This window comes from Lithobates pipiens, unplaced genomic scaffold (assembly GCF_037356315.1).
Source record: "Lithobates pipiens isolate NorthernLeopardFrog02 unplaced genomic scaffold, aLitPip1_a1.2 Scaffold_18, whole genome shotgun sequence".
Taxonomy (NCBI): Eukaryota; Metazoa; Chordata; class Amphibia; order Anura; family Ranidae; genus Lithobates; species Lithobates pipiens.
In genome coordinates this window covers 342215620-342233522 of record NW_027507758.1, presented here as the reverse complement: position 1 = coordinate 342233522, position 17903 = coordinate 342215620, and the positions used below count along the sequence as shown (strand labels likewise).

Genomic DNA, 17903 nt, shown 5'->3' with positions numbered 1-17903 from the left:
GTTCATGTTTACATATATGTTTTATTTCCAACGACATTCATGATGTTGCATTATTGTGATTTGATGAATACTGTATCTGGTCTGTTTTTGTCTGATCTTGTGATGTATGATTATTTGTAGCGTTGCTGATGTTTATCATACCCACATTTGTTTTTACAATGGTATGTGTTGATTATTTATGGCTGTGTGATCAGCCTTCTGAGCCGTTATTGTGTTATAACTTACATGGGTGGGTCCCTGATGTAGTATGTTACTATGCTGCTGGCATTGTTGAGCTGTGCCTCACTGTCTTCTGTAACTTGTCGGGGGTCATGTGATCACAGCCACAATGAGTCTTTGATGTCCTTGTGACCTTATGGTGGTGTCAACGCCACTCTTATGCTTTGCTTCTGAGATTGGTTAGTTGAGGTGAGGCGAGTGGCGCACGTTGGACATCTTGACGACGTGACGTCCATCACAACATCGCAGAGGTAACATAGCATGCCTTGTGACCTCACAACGGCGACAACGTGACTCTCACGCTACGCTTCTGCAATTAGTTAGTGGAGGTGACGCTACGCTCCTCTGACTGGTGAGCCAAAGTGAGGGGATACACGCACGCCATCCACCAAAATGGTTACTTACTCAATCTGTAATTGCTGTCTAATTCATTTTTTATTTAGTTTACTATATAAAGCGCAGTGTGGGTGAGCAAGCTCATACCCCAGTTGAAGTCTCTTAGGACGAAACGCATCAGTTTCTTGCCTGCTAAGCTTTGCACACTGCACCTGTTTTATTAATTTTTTGTGATCACATTTTAAATGCACACATCTTGAAGGATGTTTGTACTTTTTATATATCATTAAATCCATACTTTGTTTGATCTACGCCATGTGGAAGCCTTCCCTTTTTCTTTTATGATCACCTTTTACCCGCTGCTGGAGGAAATCCTTAAAGATATCATACAGATCAGGAGATTGTGATCACTTTTCTGCTTCTGGTTCATCTGTTTCTTCCATTGCTGGGAGTATCTTTTCAATATTGTAGATCGTGGCCTGAGATCCGGGTTTCCATACATGCCTGTTTGACTCACAGCCGCTGGTGTGTGTGTCCACATTTTATGGTAAGAGTACCTACCCCTCCTTTGGGTGGTGGAAGCACAGTCCCGGGTGTTTTAGGAATATTGGAACTTTACCATCTATGTTTTTGAGATCCATTTGATTCTCATGTCATCATGGGCCAGTCCTGAGGAGTACATCATGACACTCATCATTGATGGACTTTATACTGTGTTAATATGTATTAAGGTTGATTTAATTATCTACTGACACTTCATTTTTGTATATGGTATATTCATATATATTTTTTGACTTTATCTTTCATTTTCGTTTATATGGAGTCACTTGACCCTAATGCCCTGTACACATAACCGGTTTTCCCATTGAAATAAACTCTGAAGGTTTTTCTGACGGAATTCCGCTGAAGCTGTCTTGCGTACACACGATCACTCCAAGTTCTGATCGTCAAGAACACGATGACGTACAACACATATGACGGGACTAGAAAATGGAAGTTCAGTAGCCAATATCTTCCGTCTTGTACTTGCTTCAGAGCATGCGTTGTTTTTGATTAAAAAAAATATATAATAGCGCTTAGGAAGCAGAATATTTTTAGGTTGCTGCCACCTTCTAAGCCCTCAGCCCGTTAGGGAGCTATGGCTGGTTAGCTATTTATAATGTTATTATAGGGCTTATGGCGCTATCTATACCAGAATGACTAATTTATCTATAATATAATACCTAGGTTATATTTCCCAGTGCTCGTGCCAGTGTATAAACAATGGAATTAGCTTATCCACACACCATGTTACCAGTCACGTATGCACTGTACTATTGTAAAGGAGATAGCAACCCAAAAAAGAAGAAAAGGAAGGGGAAGGAGGCTCAAATCAATATCTTATATGAATACAGAATCCCTAACAAAAGGCCCCTTTAGTGCTAATGCGTGCTCACTTCCCACCTACCCCCTTTATGTACACCCCTCTGTGGTGCGCCCAAAATGTATTGCACCCGAGGTGGGTGATGGGCGTAAACTAAATAAGTATTCCTTCAAATATAAGTGGTGAAATGTGAAATATAAAAAATAATGAAAATAGAAGATCTCAATAAACAAATAACTATACGTGTTTAGTGTATCCTTCTTACAGGAAGTATCTAGGTAATGTCCACATGAACGTTCTATTGTATCTGATGTAGTACAAACTCCAGATCCTTATCTCACAGATACTATAGAATCCAACGCCATTAGAAAATATTATAAAGGAATAAAGTGTCCTCAAGGTGCAAATAGTGCTAAAGTGCAATACGTGCAAAAAAACTTGATGCAGCAAAAAACCATCAGAAAAAATATACACTAGACCCAATATAAAAATATAAAAGCTACAGTGCAGAAAAAAACGATAATTGCAACAATATTTTAGACCATGCAGACAACCGTATTAGGTTGTCTATACTAAACAGCAATCCACAATAATCAAGTGCAAAGATTATAAAGTTTGCTAAAATATACAACATTAATGTCCCAAAAAGTGCTCAGTGAAAGCTGTATATATAAAGTTCAATAAATGTCTCATGAAGTTCCGGATGCCTCAAAAAAAGGGGAGCAAAGGTGACTTTTGTGTTCACATAAATCCAGTTACTTCTGTGCTCGTGCCCCTTTGGGTCCCCACTCACCAGATTCCTCTCCCCCTGAGGGGTTACGGGCATGTAGTATCTCCGCCTGTGTATGCCCTGTATCGAATACTTCCACCTCCTTGCTGTGTAGTTGGTACCCAGGTGGCGCTCCTTTTCAAATGATGATCTGCAGTCCCAGCGTACGGCGTTTCCGCTGCACATGAGGAAACGCCGTACGCCGGGACTGCAGACCAGAATACAGGAAACGCCTGCCCGCTGATCATCATTTGAAAAGGAGCGCCCTCTGGGTACCAACTACACAGCAAGGAGATGGAAGTATTCGATACAGGGCGTACACAGGTGGAGATACTACATGCCCGTAACCCCTTAGGGGGAGAGGAATCTGCTGAGTGGGGACCCAAAGGGGCACGAGCACAGAAGTCACTGGATTTATGTGAACACAAAAGTCACCTTTGCTCCCCTTTTTTTGAGGCATCCGGAACTTCATGAGATAGCGGAATAGCATACAGACGAGCGGTTTTCCTGATTGGTTCCGTCTGAAAAATATAGAACATGTTCTCTTTCTAGGTCCGTCAGAATTTTCGAAGTAAAAAGTCTGATGGGGCATACACATAGTTGGAATATACAAAGAAAAGCTCCCATCTGACTTTTTCTGTCAGAAATTCCGCTTGTGTATACCTGGCATTAGGTTATTTGGATTAAGGTTACCATTATTAGCACTGAATTTAACGATCAATGCATGTTTTTTTTCCCAAAAACATTACAGTATAACTGGTGTTGTGCACGTTCACTTATTACTCAGTTTATACTTTGGGTATACACGCATTTGTAGCGCTGCACTTGTTTATCACATCCCTATTGAGTAACATTTGCCCAACACATAAAATAACCAATAAGAACGCATTAGAGTTGGGTTGAAGCTTGATTTTTACAGAAATTTCAAGATATGCATATAACTTCAGATGCTTATGTATCTCTGGAACTACATAGTTGATATAAAATGTCAAAAAACTGTTTTGAAATAAATATAACCTCTGTCTATTCATTTAATTTGTCTATGTAAAAACACAAACAAATCCTAGGTAGTTTTTTTGTGATTGAGTATACGCCCCTTTCCATACTTCCTGACTCCTAAACATGTGAAAAAAGGGATTAACTGGCCATGGCTATATCACTTGTTTTATCAGACAGTATACAACGGTGGTCATCAACCCTGTCCTCAGGACCCACTAACAGGTCAGGTTTTATGTATTACCTTGGGGAGATGCAGACTAGAATACTGCAATCACTGAGCATCAAATTATATCAACTGTGATGTATTTCAGTTATCTTGCACACCTGGCCTGTTAGTGGGCCCTGAGGACAGGATTGATGACCACTGGTATACAGTATTACTACACCATGCAATATTGAGACCTTGTAATGGTGGGGTCTGAGCTGCAAGATACAATAGATGGTGTCATATTGTAAAATGCAGAAACATAAGTCACACACTGTCATATTTGTCTTGGGAGGGTTTATTGAAACACAAAACTCACCATGCAAACAGATCCAGTATTTTGGGACCTGTGCATGCTTCTTTTATTGTATTTTTATATTTACTGTACACATATACAGTTCTTTTAACATGCCCTTTATATGCTGTGTGACAATACGTTGCAATATAATGCTAGGTTCATTAACATCCTTGATGTAAACCTTTTTCATGTATGTGTGTTTCTCTATGTCCTTTTTTTCCCACTTGTTTCTTAGAGGTTACCCAAGCAGGCTTGTACTAATCAAAATATGTTATTCCCTATCGCAGATCTCTTTGGTGTATGGTCTATCTAATTTTCACAGCAAGCCAGATGCTGTGAAAGTCTCTCTGTAAAAACCAAGGAAAGTTGAAGTACCGTGTTTTTTTTTAATGTACTTAATAAGTAATTATATGGAACAAAGTCTATAATAAAGTAGATACTGATGCTTTCTTTAAAGAATCAATATAGCTATAAGAAGAAATCGGCTGCAGATGGAGAATACCTTTTATAGCTGAATTCACATTTTGCATTGTGAAAAGGCATGCATTTTCTTGCATCTTTTAATCTGCTGTATGACATGCTTTTGAGTGTTGACGCACATCAATTGTGTTTTCCTGCATTTCTTTGCATGTGTTTTGCACGGTCTTGCCTAAAGAACGCAAATAAAAAAATATATTATATAGATTGCTGTAAAACACACTATATTGTAGTTTCCTGCAGTATCGATTGCATCATACTGCTGGAAAACATTGAGAAACATCTGAGATGTGCTAGCAGAGTGATTTTGTAGCAGCGATTCCCCACCACTACAGATTGCTAATGCCATAAATGAACAGTCATTTGTAGCTAGAGACGTTATCACTATAGTTGCTGGTAATTTGTCTCTAAAGATGGCCATAGATGGTTCCCCCCCCCCCCTTTTAGCCAATGTGTAGGGCATTGTTTTTGGACTGTTGTACCCTAATTTTTTTCCACAAAACTTTTCCAGCTCATCCGTTCAACAGAAGTCAATCTAACGATCTACTTTTGTCAAATGGGGATGGCCACACGTGGATCGAAATTAATCTATGGCTAGCTTTGGAAGCAATTTTTCTCAAGGACAGGTCAAAATCATGCTACATCATTATGTTAGTGTTCGCTACTATGAAACATGTTCCTTTAATAAATGACTTTTCTTATCTCTTTTCTTAAGAGACTGTGAACATCTATAAACATGTGAAAATGAGCCAAGAGCTTCACTGACAAAAAATAAAAAAAGCTAAATATTAGTATGCAATATTTCATATTGCATGAAATATAGTTAAAAAAAAAGAAAATTAAATATGTTAAAAACCATTAAAAATATTTTAATAGGAGCTCTGAGATTTTGCAATAAAGCCTGCTCAGAAATATAATATTCCTATATTCATATTGTTAAGTAAGCACTTGCTGTTGATTTAAAATTTAGCCAAGGTATTATCCTTTTGCTGTCTGTGTCCTGTTGGGGAGATTTTCATAAACTTCTCTTAGGCTGGGTTCACACCGCTGCGGGGGGAGAACCGGATGTGATTCGCACAGCAAATCACATCCGATCTCCGTAGCACTGCGAGTTCAGCCATACAGATAGTATGGCTGAACTCGCAGCTGTCCCGCAGCAAACTCGCACAGGACCCTTTTTTGGGTCCGCAACGGAATCGGATCGCATGGGGGTTCACACCATGCGATCCGATTCCTGTGCGAGTCGGCAGATCGCACTGCGATATGCCGACGGATCTGGGGGTGTCATTAACATAACATTGACACCCCCAGCCGTCCACATAGGGCAGTGTGAACTGCCGGCGGGAGGTGAGCGATGCGGGAAAACGCCGCGGATTCGCGGCGTTCCCGCATCGCAATAGTGTGAACCTAGCCTTAGGCAGTTGTTAATAGAACATCTGACCCTGTTGGAAGATTTTCCCTCACCGAATCTCTCCAGTTTTTACAGAGGCTGCAAAAAAAAAACATTTGCGGAGGGTTTGACTCTTCTTCACTATATAAAAAAAATTGCTGAGACATTTAAACTCGTTACAAAAAGGGTGAATGTTACTTTCCTTGCACATTCACCTGTCATCCCCTTAATCTGTTTGCAAATATTTGCCTGGTTGACTTGTGAAATAATTGTATTTTTACTGATAAATCAACAAATGTCAAGTTACAGTGTTGAGCATGGGCTGAGAAAAAAAGAGTAGAGTGAGCAGATTAATGATGACTCCTCACAGTGCTGCTACTTCGTCATTGTCCTGTAAAAAGGCTGGGGGGGGGGGGTGTCCCAAGGATTTGGCTGTACTCTTTGGTTAACATGCATGGATGAACATAATTCAAAATCCTTTGGTAAAATGTTTTTCATATATGCCTTCAAAAGTTGTGTTAGGCTGCTTACCCAGTGTTCAGGTTTATAAAATAAAGCCCCAGTAATTTTAAGAAAAATATAGTATATTAAAATATATTAAAAAACATTTTGTTTTGGACAGTGTAGAGAGGGATTAGAACACCTGTCAGGTTTTTATTTTTATTGCTGCCTGTTAACCACGTTAGGAAGATTTACCTTGTCTATTTGTCATGTTTACTATTAAAGGTGAAACTAAAGAAAAGTCCAAATTTTTGGGTTATCACTATAGCAGGAGTGAAAACTTTGGGGCACTAGTTCTGGTGACCTTGGTGATAACTCATTCCCTCAGTTTGGAGGGATTTCCCTCACTTTGTTTTTTCTATAGGAAGTTTCTGTAATGGGACACAGAGGGCAAACAAAAACCTGTCAGGGGTTATACCCCCTCCCTTAATCTATTCAACAGGAAAAAAAAAAAGTTTGCCCTAGGAGTTCTACTTGAAGAAAATATTGTGAATTGAGGCATGCCCCTTCAGACATGTGTGGTCTCTTGTGGTGCATTGCCACAAACTATTTTGTACATTAACATGCATTGCATTAGGACAGGTCATTCAGAAAATGGCCCCAAACCAAAAATGAGACCTGCAGTATTGTTTTAAACAGGTTAGCACAATGCATGCCAAATGCAGTGTGGTGTGCTGCAGCTTGAGGCTGTTGCCACCTACTGCATTGATATGCACCACCCAAAGTGACGAGGATTACCATGCATGGTAATGGTCCCAATGCACAAGTCCCAATAGGCCTAAATTATTAAAGGCACCAAGAAAATTATTACATTGAACTTTAATATATTTGTTTATTTTAAGTACACAGACTATTAACACCTGATAATTGCATTGTATCCTGTAAGTACTTTCACATGTAAGCTAAGCTCCCTTATTCCAGAACAATGAGGATGTTATGTGTTATATTTCTCATTTACAGCTGTTAATGTGTAGCATGCACCAGACTCTTAGTAGAAGAGTAATTGTAAGCAACTGTTTTTTCAAGTTACTATGCAGTTGAAGAATTCCCTGCCAATAATAGATTGCAGACACAGTGCAATTCTACTTACTCATCTTCAAAAAAGATTACCTAATAAGGGCTCGCATTTTTAAACAAATCTTTCTGCACAGATGAACACATGGTGCATATTTGCCTTTTCTTCCATAAGAAAAGGAAGTGCACCAGAGACCACAGTGGATGTTTTGGATTTTAAATGTTTTCATGGTAGTATCTTCAGGGTTTACTTGTCGTTTTTTGGAACTCGGTTAGCAGAAGTGAGTACATTTTAATCGGGACTTGCATTTTGTGTATTTTCATTTCTTGCAAACCAGTAGCAAGTCTTAGTATAGATTTCTTTGTCTAATGTAAATGTAGTTTAGGTCCAAGGTGGGGAACCTGTAACTCTACTACAAGCCTTGGCAAGCTTTGTTGCTGAAGGTTTACAATGCATAAACAGTATATACTGTATGGGTGTGCATTCTACAAAAATAATGTACTACTTAATATGTAATGTGACAGTTATAATCTATAATGTAACACTGAAAATAGTAACGCATGCTGCATATTAGCAAGACATACTCGAGAGTGCAATATACACTTTTGTATATGTGTGGTGAGATTTTAAGAAAGCAGAATTCTGACTGATAATAATTATTATTATTATTACAGTTCTCATGAATGGCCTAAAATGAATTTTTTTCAAAACATGGGATGTGTGTGAAACAGAAATTCACAGAATTCTGTTGTCAGCTAAGTCTGAGCATGGCTGCACTGCACACTTTGAGCACCCTTTGTCTTTAGCACTGATTTAGTGATTAAGCTAATTGTAATTTTAGACATGTACCATGAATTTTTTTGCATATTGTCTGACAGTTCTGCATGTAGTATGGATTATTTTTATTTTTTTATGTGACTTACAATTTGAATCCATAACATTGCTATCCTTATATAAAAAGATCACACCCTTCAATGTTGTGATATTCTATTCCTTTCAGTTCTTGTCATAGGTTTTGGTGGTACCCTACCTACTGGCACCTTGCATTTTCTTTTCTGTGTTTTTGATGCACATTTTGATGCATTTTTCATGTGTTTTGACACATTCTTCAATTTTTGTTTTGGTCAATAAGATCCAATGCGTGCAATTGAAATGCTGAACATAAGATAAACGGCAGGTTAGCATTAGTGGACCCTAACAATTCTTAAATAGAGACTCTTGTTTTAAAAGAATACATTTTTCAGGTATTATTACTATATCAGATGTCCTCCCAGGCCCTCTGGAACTTGCTCCATCTCGGTCAAAAGTCTGGATAAAGTAGAGGTTGCTAGGGGAGGAGGCTTGTTATGTGCAAAAACACAATAAAAACACACTACAATGCACAATACATGTTTTACTCATGCTGTCATTGAAGTCTATAGGGCATAAAACATACCAAAAGATGGTACAGGGCAAGGTCAGGGTCATAACATTACTATAGTGTTTGTAGTTTATTTTTTTATTTAATTTGTTTGATTTGTTTTATCTGGCATGTATTGTGCTCCTTTAGTAAACATTTATTTTTTATGCTAGACAATTTAGCAATCTGTGACCTGAGTATTCCTTATGTGAGTTCATAAAGAAGTATTGTTATTCAAAATGGGAAAAACAAAGTTATAGGATATACGAAATTGCTATAACACCCCTTTCACACCAGGGCGTTTTGCAGGCGCTATAGCGTTAGAAATAGCGCCTGCAATCCGCCCTAAAGAAGCTGCACCATTGTGTGTAGTGTGAAAACTCCGAGGGCTTTCACACTACAGCGGTGCGCTGGCAGGACGTTAGAAAAAAGTCCTGCCAGCAGCTTCTTTTGAGCGGTGAAGGAGCGGTGTGTTTACCGCTCCTCCACCGCTGCTCCCCATTGAAATCAATGGGGCAGCACTGTAATACCGCTGGCAAAACGCCGCTGTTGCGGCGTATTGCCGACGGTTTTAACCCTTTCGCGGCCGCTAGCGGGGGGTAAAAGCGCCCCGCTAGCGGCCGAAATGCGCCGCAAATCTGGCGGTAAAACGCCGCTAAAAATAGCAGCGTTTTACCGCCGACGCAATGGGCGGTGTGATGTGAAAGGGGTCTAAAAGAACATAATTTCACCAACTGGGGAATGTATGTTTATAAGAATTACTGGTGAGTAATATAAAAAATGATCTCTTACACACACACACACACACACACACACACACACACACACACACACAAACTTTTGAACATATAGAAGCACATCTGACTCATTAACCCCTTCACGCCAGCTTCCCCCGGCCCTTTAAGAGGCTTCTGATGCCGGAAGGCAGGGTTTCTGAACATGTGACTGCCATGATTGGTGGTCACATGATCGGAAAGCTCCTGATCGCAAATAGAGATTGTGAACTTTCCGTTAGCCACCGAAAACTGTACCAGGAGCGCGCTCTCGGCACAGTTCTATTATCATATGCAGCTGCTTGGCGTTAAGGCCCACACACCGAGAGGCCACATATATGCGTCTGGCCAGCATGAAGAGATAAAATTGGACCTAAACTCTAAAAGTGAGAATTTGTTACGTTTTAGGGAATACCTAGCAATGTTAATTGTGTCTGTGAGAAAAATGTAACCTTTGTCTTGAGTTCCTCCTGAAAAATAGCAGTCCACTTTCTCATATGTGAGTGTGCCTAGGCACTCCTGTGCCTGCAGCTGTATAGTTGTACCGCTGCAGAGTGAGATCTAAGGCACTGCACTGCTGCCTGTGACTGCTATTCTCATGAGATTTGCAGTGAGAAATGGTAATACACTAAACAGCAGGGGTCAGCAACCTTTTTCCTGTACCCCCATAGTGTCCTCTGTCCCCCTCCACCCCACCCCACAGTGTACAGCGAGCAGAGCAGATATCAGTATCACAGAGCTGGATGAGGGCGATACTGCTAGAGTTAGCTTTTCACTTCAGCAGGCTGGTGATTGGTTGCCAGGATTGCCCTGCAACCAATCACCTGCTGTGTAATGAAAAAGTTAACTCCAGCAGTTCCCGCCCCATTCAGCTTTGTGATAGCACATGGGTGCTGGGTCAGGAAAGAGGGGAGGTGAACCTGCACTATATATCAAATATAGCTAATAGGAGTTGTAAATTCAGAAGTTTTTATTTTTATTTTAATGCATTCCATGGATTAAGATAAAAAGCCTTCTGTGTGTAGCACATCCCTCAGCCCCCCCACTAATAGTTACCTGAGCCCCATCTCTGTCCAGTGATGTTCAGGAGTCCACGGCCTTCCGGGACACTCCCTGCTGATTGGCTGAGACACAACAATGGCGCCATTGGCTCCTGCTGCTGTCAAAGTCAGTTAGCAAATCATGAGAGAGAGGTGTGGGGCCAAGTGCAGCTCCATGTCTGCATGAAGGAGGAACCAGGAGCAGGGAAGAGGGACCCGAGAAGAGGAAGATCTGGGCTGCTCTATGCAAATCCACTGTATAGCACCTACTCTTTTGAAACTACCTGGTTCATAATGCCATAGACTCCCCTGAACCCATAAAGATTTTCCTGGGTATGAAAGGCTTCTATAAGTGTCAAAGATGTCTGCCCTGTAGAGTCAGTAAAAAACAACCTAAGAAGAAGGAATCATTCAAATCCAGGACTGACCACTGGGAATATCAGATAAAAGAACTCATTACATGTCAGAGCACCCATGTCACCTATGTAATTGAATGCCCCTGCCACCTCCAGTACATAGGTAGAACTACCCGCCCCCTATTTGTAAGAATACGGGAGCATATTAACAACATTAGGAAAGGGTTCCCTAAGCACAACCTATCATGTAATTTTGACGAGGTACATCATAGGGACCCTACTGGGCTCATATTCTATGGGATTGATCTTGTGAAAGATCACTGGAGGGGGGGATAAAGAGACCTTTATTTATAGGAATGAAAAAGGGTGTATATACAGTTTGGGGTCCCTTGCCCCCAAAGGCCTCAATCTTGACATTGATTTAAATTGTTTTATGGCTAATCCTTGAGATATGGGGTTTACCATTCACTGTATTCCTTCAAACATATAGACATTACACATACATTTGGATATATAGGTTATACAGTACTGCTACAATTATATATGTGGTAGAATGCTTTGTGGTTGTTGCTGTAAGTTCCAGATTAACCTGATACACTCTTAGCCCTTGTATACACGGTCGGATATTCCGACGGAATGTGTCCTATCGGACCGTTTTGTCGGATAATCCGACTGTGTGTGGTATGCATCGGACTGTTTCCGTCGGAATATCCGTCGGACCCAATTTTCCAACTTGTTGGAAATATTTTCCGACAAACTGGTCCGATCGGACATACTCCGATCATGTGTAGAGAATTCCGATCGGACAAAGTGCCACGCATGCTCAGATCAAATTCCTACACCAAAGCTATTGGCTACTAGCGTGAACGTAGTCCCGTTGTAACGAAATAACGTCATTACGTTCTGAACGATCGGATTTTCCGACAACTTGGTCCGACCGCGTGTATGCAACAGTTTTGGACACAATCCGTCAGACTAAATCTGACGGACAAAATCTGACGGATTTGGTTGCCAAAATCTCCGACCGTGTGTACAAGGGCTTAGTTTTACCACATAGTGGATTCCCCCTATGGGGTATATGTAGGGTTTAATTTTCCCCTGGTATAATAATCTGTGACTTTTGGCAAGGGACCAATGTAACCTACTGTTGGGGTTAACCGCCTTTGCGGTCTACTCTGGAGGCTGCTAATAGACATATTAAGGACATCACTGACTCAGGAGAAGATCTATGTCACTTTAGAGCTTAATTTGTCCTAATACATATTTATATTTACATTATGTGATTTACAGAGTAGTATCTGGATTGTCATGTCCACAGTAGTGTTATAGGCTATAGCATGGGGGCAATATATTCCTCCACCACTTGGAGGAGTCTAGTTAAAATGTAAAAATGTTTTAGCTAGTTATGCTAGAATTGCACAGATTTTAATTTAAGTTGTGATTATGTTTTTTATAATATTTACTTTATGAGATATGTTAATTTTATGTTTTACTTTTAAGTCAGTGCTGTTGTCTAAATGTTACTTGTATCTGCTAACTTATTGTAGGTAGGGTGAGCGGTGATGCTAATGCTGCGTAAACAAAGGGATTGGATATCTACCAAAGGTTGACCTTTTTTCCCATGGAGATTATTATATTCAATATATTAGATTGGGGAGGATATTTCCCTAATATGTCATGTGAAAACTACATGGAGATGATTATGGAGGGGGGAGGAACATGCAGATCCGCTCTCCTTATAAGACGTGGGGTGTAGTAAGATGGCACCTGCCTCAGACGACATCTATGATGAAACGCGTAAGTCGGAGCTACGTTACACGCATCCACGTCACTTCCGGAACGGCAACAGGGAGCCTGGAATGCAGTTGGAATGCACGCTGTGTTACCTGTCCATGTATAGACTGTGCTTACTAAGCACTGCAGCCTTGGTGGAGGTTTTTTATTCCCGGATGGGAAGTCTTTGTTTTAATTATAATTTTTTAATACATTTATTGTTGATGCTGCACTATGAGAGCCTATATCTCTTCCTTATGAGGACGCAATACTGGGACCTTTTTGGAGTATTTTGTGTACTGAATTTGGGAATTGCTGGAAAGCCAGGTGCCCTGGTCCGGATAAGTGGTTGGAGAAGCCATCAGGGGACGGGACGTCCGGTTATATTTTTTTGCCATTTCACCCCTGTAGGGGTAGAAGAAGTTGGACACAATACTGGGACCTTTTTGGAGTATTTGGTGTACTGAATTTGGGAATCGCTGGAAAGCCTAGGTGCTCTGGTCTGGATAATGCCGCGTACACACGTAGCCGACTATCCGACGGACTTAGACTGGCGGACTTCCCACCAGACTTTCCGTCGGACTTTCCGAACGGGCTACTTGCCCACACACGGCACTATTTCAGCGGACTAATATGGCGTACTAAGTCCGCCGTACTATCCGCCCTACTTTTGAAATGAACGGACTCGCCCACACACACGGAGGAAAGTCCGCTCATTTCGATCGCGTCTCCAGGTAGGCGGGGCCCGCGAAGGAGACGTCGCTGGCCCGGCCACCTGGTATGGACTTAAAGGGGAACCCCAACGCCGAAAAAAATCAGCGTGGGGGTCCCCCCAAAGTCCACAACAGACCCTTGTCCGCTACCAGGCGGCCAGGAAAGGAGGGGCGAGCGAGCACCCCCCCTCCGAGCCATACTAGGCCCTCAACATGGGGGGTGCCTTGGGGAAGGGGGGGCCGTGTGGCCCCCCACCCCATAGTACCTTGTCCCCATGTTGATGAGGACAAGGGCCTCTTCCCGACAACCCTGGCCGTTGGTTGTCGGGGTCTGCGGGCGGGGGGCTTATCGGAATCCGGGAGCCCCCTTTAATAAGGGGGCCCCCGGATACCGGCCCCCCACCCTATGTGAATGAGTATGGGGTACAATGTACCCCTACCCATTCACCTGTAAAATAAAGTACAAAAATAAACACAACACACAAGATAAAATAGTTTTTTGCACAGCTCCGGGGGTCTTCCGTCTTCGGGGGTCTTCTCGCCGGACTCCAGCATTCTTCTTTGTCGCTGCGGCCTCTTCTTCCGACTTCGGGGGTCTTGTCCCCCTCTTCGGTTCTTCTGTCGCCGCCGCCGCCTTCCGTTCTTCTTCTTTTCCTTCTTCTCCTGGAGATGTTGACTCGAAGCTCTCTCCGGCCGCAATGCCAGGGACGCGCTGCGCGGCGACTTATATAGGGACAAGGGGCGGGGTCATCGGTTGATGTCACATGGGTTGATGTCACATGGTGACCCCCCCGTCCCCTTACGATTTCACAGTCCCGGAGGATGCTGGGACTGTCGCAATGTGACATCAACCCATGTGACATCAACTGATGACCCCGCCCCTTGTCCCTATATAAGTTCCCGCGCAGCGCGTCCCTGGCATTGCGGCCGGAGAGAGCTTCGAGTCAACATCTCCAGGAAAAGGAGAAGAAGAAGAATGGAAGGCGGCAGCGGCGGCGACAGAAGACCGGGCCACCGCCTGTAAAAGAGCTATAAGAAGGCGCGGTGGCCCGGCAGAAGAACCGAAAAGGGGGACAAGACCCCCGAAGTTAGAAGAAGAGGCCGCGGCGACGAAGAATGCCGGGCTCCTCCGCTAGCAAAAGAGCTAGAAGAAGATAGCGGAGGAGTCCGGCGAGAAGACCCCCGAAGACGGAAGACCCCCGGAGCTTGTGTGTTGTGTTTTTTTTTGTACTTTATTTTACAGGTGAATGGGTAGGGGTACATTGTACCCCATACTCATTCACATAGGGTGGGGTGCCGGTATCCGGGGGCCCCCTTATTAAAGGGGGCTCCCGGATTCCGATAAGCCCCCCGCCCGCAGACCCCGACAACCAGCGGCCAGGGTTGTCGGGAAGAGGCCCTTGTCCTCATCAACATGGGGACAAGGTGCTTTGGGGTGGGGGGGCCACGCGGCCCCCCCTTCCCCAATGCACCCCCATGTTGAGGGCACGGGAAAAGTCCGTTCATTTCAAAAGCACAGCGGACTGGCACACACACGGCCGGATTGTCCGCTGAAATGCGAGTCCGGCGGGAAGATTGCAGTGCAAAACTACTTTCTAAGTCCGCCGTACTTTTGGGTCAAAAAAGTATACCGGAGGCTACACACGGGGGGATTGTCTGGCGGACTTCAGTTTGCCGGACTTTTCCACCCGCTTGATTGAGCGTGTGTACGCGGCATAAGTGGTTGTAGAAGCCATCAGGGGATGGGACGTCCGGTTATCTTTTTATGTAATTTCACCCCTGTAGGGGTAGAAGGAGGTGGTGAGTGGGGACCCACTAGGGGGAGCACAAGAGTCACCTGATAATCCTGAGCACCTTGTCACATTTGGAGTTTTGAGATTCACTATAGCAAGATTGATTACACATCAAAGCCTGCCTTGATGGGACTATATATATATATATATATATATATATATATATATATATATATATATATATATACACAGTGCCTTGCGAAAGTTTTCGGCCCCCTTGAACTTTTCAACCTTTTGCCACATTTCAGGCTTAAAACATAAAGATATAACATTTCAATTTTTTGTGAAGAATCACCAACAAGTGGGACACAATTGTGAAGTGGAACAAAATCTATTGGATATTTTAAACTTTTTTAGCAAATAAAAAACTGAAAAGTGGTGCGTGCAAAATTATTCGGCCCCTTTACTTTCAGTGCAGCAAACTCGCTCCAGAAGTTCAGCAAGGATCTCTGAATGATCCAATGTAGTCCTAAATGACTGATGGTGATAAATAGAATCCACCTGTGTGTAATCAAGTCTCTGTATAAATGCACCTGCTCTGTGATAGTCTCAGGGTTCTGTTGAAAGCGCAGAGAGCATCATGAAGACCAAGGAACACACCAGGCAGGTCCGTAATACTGTTGTGGAGAAGTTTAAAGCCGGATTTGGATACAAAAAGATTTCCCAAGCTTTAAACATCCCAAGGAGCACTGTGCAAGCGATCATTTTGAAATGGAAGGAGTATCAGACCACTGCAAATCTACCAAGACCTGGCTGTCCCTCTAAACTTTCAGCTCAGACAAGGAGAAGACTGATCAGAGATGCAGCCAAAAGACCCATGATCACTCTGGATGAACTGCAGAGAACTACAGCTGAGGTGGGAGAGTCTGTCCATAGGACAACAATCGTACACTGCACAAATCTGGCCTTTATGGAAGAGTGGCAAGAAGAAAGCCATTTCTCAAAGATATCCATAAAAAGTCTTGTCTAAAGTTTGCCACAAGCCACCTGGGAGACACACCAAACATGTGGAAGAAGGTGCTCTGGTCAGAACTTTTTGTCCACAATGCAAAACGATGTTTGGCGTAAAAGCAACGCAGCTCATCACCCTCAACACACCATCCCCACTGTCAAACATGGTGGTGGCAGCATCATGGTTTGGGCCTGCTTTTCTTCAGCAGGGACAGGGAAGATGGTTAAAATTGAGGGTAAGATGGATGCAGCCAAATACAGGACCATTCTGGATGAAAACCTGTTGGAGTCTGCAAAAGGCCTGAAACTGGGACGGAGATTTATCTTACAACAAGACAATGATCCCAAACATACAGCAAAATCTACAAAGGAATGGTTCACAAATAAACCTATCCAGGTGTTAGAATGGCCAAGTCAAAGTCCAGACCTGAATCCAATCGAGAATCTGTGGAAAGAGCTGAAAACTGCTGTTCACAAACGCTCTCCATCCAACCTCACTGAGCTCGAGCTGTTTTGCAAGGAAGAATGGGCAAGAATTTCAGTCTCTCGATGTGCAAAACTGATAGAGACATACCCCAAGTGACTTGCAGCTGTAATCGCAGCAAAAGGTGGCTCTACAAAGTATTAACGCAAGGGGGCCGAATAATTTTGCACGCCCCACTTTTCATTTTTTTATGAGTTAAAAAAGTTTCAAAAATCCAATAGATTTCGTTCCACTTCACAATTGTGTCCCACTTGTTGGTGACTCTTCACAAAAAATAAAAATGTTATATCTTTATGTTTGAAGCCTGAAATGTGGCAAAAGGTTGAAAAGTTCAAGGGGGCCGAATACTTTCGCAAGGCACTGTATATATATATATATATATATATATATATATTTTTTTTTTTTTTTTATCAATATTGATTAACTTTTGTTTTTCAACAGTATAGAGTGTGGACTGTTTATATATAGGGTTTTTACATATACACTATTTAAGTAGATGTGTGGTGTCACTGTATTGGGGGTACACCCATTTGTTTACCAGGTTGCACAAAGGTGGCCTATATTGTTTGTGATATTTATTCACATTGTGGGTTGCACATTTGTTGTATTGCAAGTCACGGTCATAGGACTTTTATATTTACTTTTAGTATAATTAAGTTGCATATATGTATATATAAAGGGAGGTTCACTACCCTTGAGACACATGTATCAGTGTTTACACTTGGCTTTTGTATCTACTCACTGGTAATAAGTCCCACACCATGTAGCCTATAGGTAGCGCCATTGAACCCCACACTTTTTTTATATTTATTATCTAGCCCCCTTGTGGGTGGCTATTATGGGGGGCTGCAACTGATCTTTTTTTCCTAAGAGCGGAACCTTTACTACTTTTTCAGATAACTATAACATGTTGTTTTTCTTTGTTTTTTTTTTAAACAATAAAGACTTTACGATCACTTTAAGGCTAAGGACCGGTTCACACAGGGGGCGACACGAGGCGACACGAGGCGACACGACTTGCCGTGCCGCGATCTGACAAGTCGCCCCCG

The 17903-nt window shown here is 42.3% G+C and overlaps 1 protein-coding gene across 5 annotated transcripts in view; it reads left to right on the top strand.

Moving 5' to 3' along the window:
* RIMS1 (regulating synaptic membrane exocytosis 1) overlaps positions 1-17903 on the top strand; it is a 460575-nt gene that overhangs the window by 334171 nt on the left and 108501 nt on the right. Inside the window, exon 1 of one of the 5 annotated variants that reach the window (XM_077487392.1) lies at positions 7730-7852. The exons of the other annotated variants lie outside the window; for them this stretch is intronic. The gene's annotated coding sequence lies outside the window, so the exon portion shown is untranslated. Of the gene's footprint in view, positions 1-7729; positions 7853-17903 lie in introns of those variants that run through there. 5 annotated transcript variants of the gene reach the window in all.